Below are 6878 nucleotides of genomic sequence, written 5' to 3' on the forward strand. Positions count from 1 at the left end.
GGCCGGGATGAAGTTACTAGAGAGCCAAATTACTCAACTGGCTAGCAAAAGTAACACTCGAGCTCCCGGACACTTACCTACTCAACCGGAACAAAAGGAGACCCTAAATGCCATCACTTTGAGGAGCGGGTCCACCCTTGATGGTCCTGCCATGGTCGAGGACGCTGTTGAAAAAGATGAGCCGAAAACAAGTCAAGAGAAAGCTTCAACGAACAAATCAAAGGAAAAGACGTCTGCCAGGTATTTCAGTCGATCGACTAATATACCTAGTCGATCGATCAAGCACGGGTTACTGAGCTTCGAATCGTACATCTCGGTCGATCGGCGAGGAGAGTGGTCGATCGGCGAGATCGCTGCGATCTCAAGAATTTCGTCCTTTAACGCCAAATAACCTACGAGACCACTAGTTTCGGGGTACCACGGTCCCGAAGATTTTAGGACAAGACCCGAGTGCTGATGGGTCAGTCCCGGTCCCGAAGTTCGACCCAATGGCGGTTAATGGTTCTCATTTGAGACGGTCTGAGGAGGGGTCTAGCTTCAACAAAGAGAAGGTGACGGACTTTCAGCCTAAGTCCAAGGACGCCGGCGTGCGTGAATTGGAGGAGAGGGCTAAGGTACTCCTCACAGCCCCATATCCGGAGAGACTCGTGCCGACGAAGGAACAGGTATCTTTCAGTAAGTTTGAGAAAGTTATCCGTAGTCTGAATGTACAAGTCCCCTTCCTTGAGTTAGTTAACCAAGTGCCCGCTTATACTAAATTTATGAAACAACTGTTGTCCAAAAAGCGGTCACTTGAAACGATTGCACACTTTATCGCACTCACCAAGGAGTCTTGCTCCTATCTCTCTCACACGCCCCATAAGTTAGAGGACCCGGGTAGCTTTTCTATTCCTTGCAAAATAGGTACCTTCTCAATTGAGAAGGCATTGTGTGACCTAGGGGCCAGCATAAGCGTCATGCCCTTGAGTTTAGCTAGGAGGCTTAAGTTGACCCGGTTTGCTATCACAGACATGACAGTTCAGATGGCTGACCGATCTGCGGTCGAGCCTATAGGAGTCCTAGAGGACATACCCGTCCAAATAGGGAAGTTTTTCTTCCCTGTTGACTTTGTTGTCCTGGACATGCCTGAGGATGCCCATATACCGATCATCCTAGGTAGGCGTTTCGCACACTATTTGGTGCGATTATTGACGTAGGCTCCGGAACTTTGACCTTCAAAGTTGGGAAACATTCTATCATTTTTGCCCAACCTGCTAAAAAGAAGGATCCCATGTGGCATGTTACTTGTAATACGGTCTCTGAAAAGAAGTCGTACTTTGTGCTTCCTGAATTGCCTGTCCCTATCACTACTGTTGTGTTAACCCCTCCGCCCCAGATTGGGAGCAAGAAGGAGGAAGAATCTGTTGTTTTGGATAATGCAGGAGCTGGTTTGGGGAAGGAAGTGCTACAAGTTGTGCCAGCTGTAAAGAAGCCGATCATTCAAAGAGGAGGCCTTGGATGCCTAAGTTATGGGACTGATGAGGAAGTGGAAGATGAGCCAACCAAGGTGAGACGGTCTGACTTGGATTCCGTTGAACCCAACGAAATTCTTGATTGGGGAGCTGACAAAGTTGATCCGTTGAGCCCTCCGACTTGTCGAAGTTAAGAAGGGTGCGGTGATGAGATGAGCACCATTGAGGCTACCTCTAGTAGCCGAAGCCGAAGTGGGCCATACCGTGGTCCTTCTTGATCAACTATTAGTTGATCGATCTCGTTATAAACTTCATTTTATTTGCTTTGTTAAGACATTTTTATTGTTTTTTGTGTGCGCGAAAACTTCGCTTTTATTTTGTTTGCTTAGGATTTTCAAGTACTTTAGACTTTTTTCTGGGTTTTGCGAAATTTTGGGCGCGTATTATTGTGCACTTGCAGGTGTTTAGAGCTTGTTAGCTCAAATCATTGAGCAAAAACGAAGAAATAAGGAGTACAGCAGTACTTTCAGTCGATCGACTGACCATCATGGTCGATCGACTGAGTTGCGCTTTCCAGGAGCTTCTGTTCCTGTTCATCTAGTCGATCGACTACCCCTATAGGTCGATCGACCGTAGACACTGCTGTACCTGTTCACGACCTCTCCCCTGCTGTGTTTGGTCGATTTGCGGACTTAAGGGAGTTTTCTACTCCACTTTATTTTCCGTCAAATTATTTATCTCTTCTATTTTCTCATTTGTGCACAATTTTACCGTTTCAAAAATTGTTTTCTCAGTCTTATGCGTGGTATTTTCTGTCTTTCAGGCACTCTTATTGGTAGCATCTAGCTCATCGAAACCTCCTAGCTCACGCTGGTTTGGGGAGGTTTCCTTTGCTGCGCTTAAAGTCTTGTGAGTTCCATATCTTTCCTTTGTGTCTTGCTTGTTTATTTTCTCGCAAAATTCCATTTCTCTTTCCTTCATTACATGATTTTGCACAATGGGGACATTGTGCGATTTGGTTTGGGGAAGGGTTTTGCGTCGCATATCATTTGCTTGCATTCACGTTCAATTTTGTTTTGCATTGTTTATTTCACTTCTCTTATATATACAGAAAAATTCAAAAAATTTGAAAAATTTCAAAAAAATTCCATAAAATGCACGTTTATTTTAGCATATAGGTCGAGTCGGAACGGTAGTATTTCTAGGTTGATTTTGCATTTGCACCTGTTTCGCCTGAGCCTTGCTAGATCAACATGTTATTAGTAGAATCGTAAATGCATATCTACGAGTTTTCGTTACATTCTTGCTGAACTTGAGATTTGACTTAGAAAATTGGCAAACTACATCATATTTCTGAGAATTAGAGCCTATAACTGGTGACATTCATGACCGGTTTAATTAGGAATGTGAGTAGTACTCCTTATGAGACATGTTTCCTTAATTTGCATGAATATGAATTTGATCTACTTAATACCTGTATGCATTCGGCTTGTGGTTTGTTGACACATGTGGTAGAGGTTTCCTTTTCCCATTATACCCATAAAGCTTCACACTGCCAAAAATACCCCTTTTTGTCTCATTTACTACATCCTACATTTAGCATGTCCTTTGTCAAGCTAGTAGTCTGTGTTCTTGGGATTGTTACTCGTTTTTGGTGGCATATGCTCTGTTGAGATGATGATTGGAAAATGAAAAAGGAAAGAAAGAAACAAAAGAAAAAGAAAGAAAAAAAAATGAAAAAAAATGATTCGAAAAAAAAATGAAAAAAAAGAGGTTCTGTACTGTTTAAGCAGTCGATCGACTGCCAAATATGGTCGGTCGACTGAGATTCGAGGAAGAAGTCAATTCGCATAATTTAATCCTTGTCTTTTGGCGATTTTTGCTCCCATGTTTCATTGATATCCTATGGGGAGTTTATTGATTTGATAGTTTGGAGATTGTGAGTTTTGTGCTTGCTATAGCACCGTTTCGCTTGATTATGAGCAAGAAGCTGGATGTTGCCACTTGGTTCCGTTTTGGTACTAGCTTGATCACCTGTACCTCCACTTTACCATAAAATGTTTTGCCTCTTCTTACCCATACCTCACATATCCCATATATACCTCGGCATGTGTCATTGGTCATCTGTTTGGTTGGAATGCGTATGTACGGTCGTAGAGGTCATTTTCATATTTTATTGCTGGCATGTTTTCATAGGTCGTAGTTAGGTGAGAGTCACTACAAAATTAATTCTTTCTATCTTACATATATATCACCTGTGCTTATTGAGTGATTTGAGCGACCGCGAGAGTCCAATTTGATAAGTCTCTACGATTGACGACTCGGCGATCTTTAACGACCTCATAACTCGTTTGCATGATTCACGTTACTAGTTGATTGTTGGTTGTGCATTAAATTGGTTTAGGCTTAACAGTTTGCATTTCGCTCTGAGATTGAACTCGTTCCATTAGGTCATTAGATCGAGTCTAGTTCTTGCTTGGGGACAAGCAAGGGTTTGGTTTGGGGAAGTTTGATGCGTGTTATTTATATGATGTTTTACATCCCATTTTACACGCATTTCAGAGCTCATTCTTGTAGTTTGTGCTACATTTCTCCCTATTTCCGTCTACTTCCGTATTTTTTTACATTATTGCAGAAATGTGAAGAATTCAACGGGAAATCAAGCCAAATCCATCCCCGAGTAAACCGCATTGCAAATGACGTAAAGGAATCACTTAAGGAACGAGCTTGGTGCGCAATCCAAGGCCCAAAAGACAAGTCCACGAGTTTCAAGAAGTCAAGTAGCGGCTCCATTAGTCGATCGACCATCACCCTCGGTCGATCAACCAATGTTCGGGTTCCGAAGCTATTGTTTCTTTCGAGGAGCGATTGATCGACCACCTTATCGATCGATCGACGATTGCTATTCCAGGCAGAATTAGAAGACCGAGAAAGCGCAAGCCCATGATGCTAGGTTTAGGAAATAAGATGTTACGTTATTTGCTATATAACGTAACATAAAACATTCAGTTTAGGATCGAAGTTTTTATCACAATTTCACACAGTAATTTTCAGTTTTATTCATTCGAGTAATTAGGGTTTGGAACATCGTTTTAGCATTGGAATTCTGTTCTTGTTCTTAATCTTTCCTCTGAAATCTCGGTATTCCTTCTGCCCTAATTCCAGTTTATTGTTTTACTTTCATCATTAGTATAGATTTGCTAGTTAGTATCCCGAAAGCCAATTATCGTATTATCGTTGTTTGTTATTTACTTTAAGCATGAATTCAGTAATCGTTATTAGTTTTATTGTTGTTATCACTTTCATCATGAGTAGCTAATTCTATAGTGCTAGGATGTAGGCGATTTATGGCAAAGGCGGCATTAGATTAGACACGGATGTCTCGCGTGTTGGTCGATCGATCGACATTGTCATCGATCGATCGACCTAAATAGGGTTTTCCTTCGTTTTAATTGAATTTAATCTTGTATTTAACCAATCGAATGCATGCGACCAGTTATATACCTATTTTGTGACCGACCCGTTAGATCGAAAGATAGGGAAAGTTATTTGACCATCAATTAAATCGACTAAACTGTGCTAAGATCGAAAGATAGGTATAGTTTAGACCGTTAGTCACTTTTCAGGACGAAAGTTAGTATTAGTGACATTAGGGACCTATAGCGAGATCGAAAGATGCTATTTGTTAAGAGTGGACCGAGAGGACCTCTTTATTTTCCGCCTTACCCGTGTTTGATTGAGACCGACTTAGTTTCTTTGCTGCCGAAGCTATAATGAACCGACCATCCTAGTACCCTTCTTTTATCTGTTTAAATCGTTTATTTAGTTTATTATCTTTGTTCACTTTTAGTGTAGACCAATTCAATTCAACCCCCACAATAGTTACCTCGGATCAACTTAAATCAACTAAAATTTACATCTGCCTCCTTGTGGTTCGACCCTGTTACCACTAGCCTAGGTTAGTCTTAATAGGAATTATAAATTTTATCTTTGGTACTCACAACGATGGGTATCAGTGTTCATGTCTCTACTTTGTGTCTTGACATGACACGAGGTATTCGAACGGTTCCAATTTCCCATAAAAATTGGTGGCGACTCCAACAAAAATGCAAACGCTTGTTCTCTTCCTCCCAAGCGCCCCGTGGCCCCCCTCCCACGCTTTGGCGACTCCGCTGGTGATAATACACTTACGTGTAGCTAAGGGTGAAACTTGAACAAGGTTAGGGAATAATTTGTACAATAAAATTGTCGGTTTTCATAACTCGGTCTTCCTAGACCGTTTTATTCGGCCTTCCTAGGCCCAACCTAACCCATTCGACCAATCGTCCCGTCTAAACGGTCCTAATTCTTATTTGGGCCTAAGGATGGATAGCGATTGACGTCATCCATACCATGATGCTTACTCTTGTTTGTATCAAGGGCCTTCACTACTTGAGGAAATGGACTAGGAATCGTCCTTACTCTTGTTTGGTACGAGCCTCTCCACAGACTTCGGGTTTGATGGTTCGGTATGGCAACCCACCCTTTAAACCAAAACCCTTTTAAATGCACTCAGCATCCCGTTATAATGCCTGTATAAATGTTTGTACCTTACGTGATCACCATTTCTAAACGAAACCATGACGATTTTTGTAAAAATCAAAATCTTTTTTTAATCAAAATTTCGAAAAAGGCCATTTGATTAGCGCAAAACCCAGTCGAAACTCTGTCCATTTGTCGAGTCAAAATCCGGGTCATAAGCCCATTTCAAAACCTCACTTCGAGTCCACTCCTACAACTACACTATAGTTGACTAGGATACACATTTTCAAAATTCTTGTCCTTTCTTCAAAGCTCACTCAACACAAGTGGCACACACCCACTTTACGAGTCAAAACATTTCTTCTTTTAGCAAGTGTGTTAGATTGGTCGATCGTGTTTTGATTCGTCATCGATCTCTTATCCAGTTTTCAAGATGCCTGGATTCAGCGAAACAAACCTCCACCAACTTCAAGATGGTAATGATCGAATCCTAGCCACGCTAGCCCAAATCCAAGTTACCCAAGACCAAGTCCATGATCGCCTTGAGATCATCGAGGGCCGGATCTATGCCGTAGAGGGGAGGTTGCCTCCTCATGAAAGTGAAGTAATAGGTGACTCCGCGGATGAATCCAGGGATGAAAATCCTCCCATGGGACTAACTGTAGCCGAGAAAAGACTCCAATACTTAGAGGAGCAATTGATGTACCTTAAAGGGGATGACATTTATAGGGAGAATAACCGCAAGTATGAGGCCGTCAATTCCGAATTGCCAACCAACTTCAATATGACTGATATCCCTAAATTCAAGGGGCACGAAAACCCTTTGAACCACATCCGTGCCTTCAAGGATTACATGTCTATCAAAGGCATCAAACCCGAGATGTTCTTAAGGATCTTTCCTTCATC

The sequence above is a fragment of the Silene latifolia genome, chromosome 8, assembly GCF_048544455.1.
Source record: "Silene latifolia isolate original U9 population chromosome 8, ASM4854445v1, whole genome shotgun sequence".
In the NCBI taxonomy this organism is placed as follows: Eukaryota; Viridiplantae; Streptophyta; class Magnoliopsida; order Caryophyllales; family Caryophyllaceae; genus Silene; species Silene latifolia.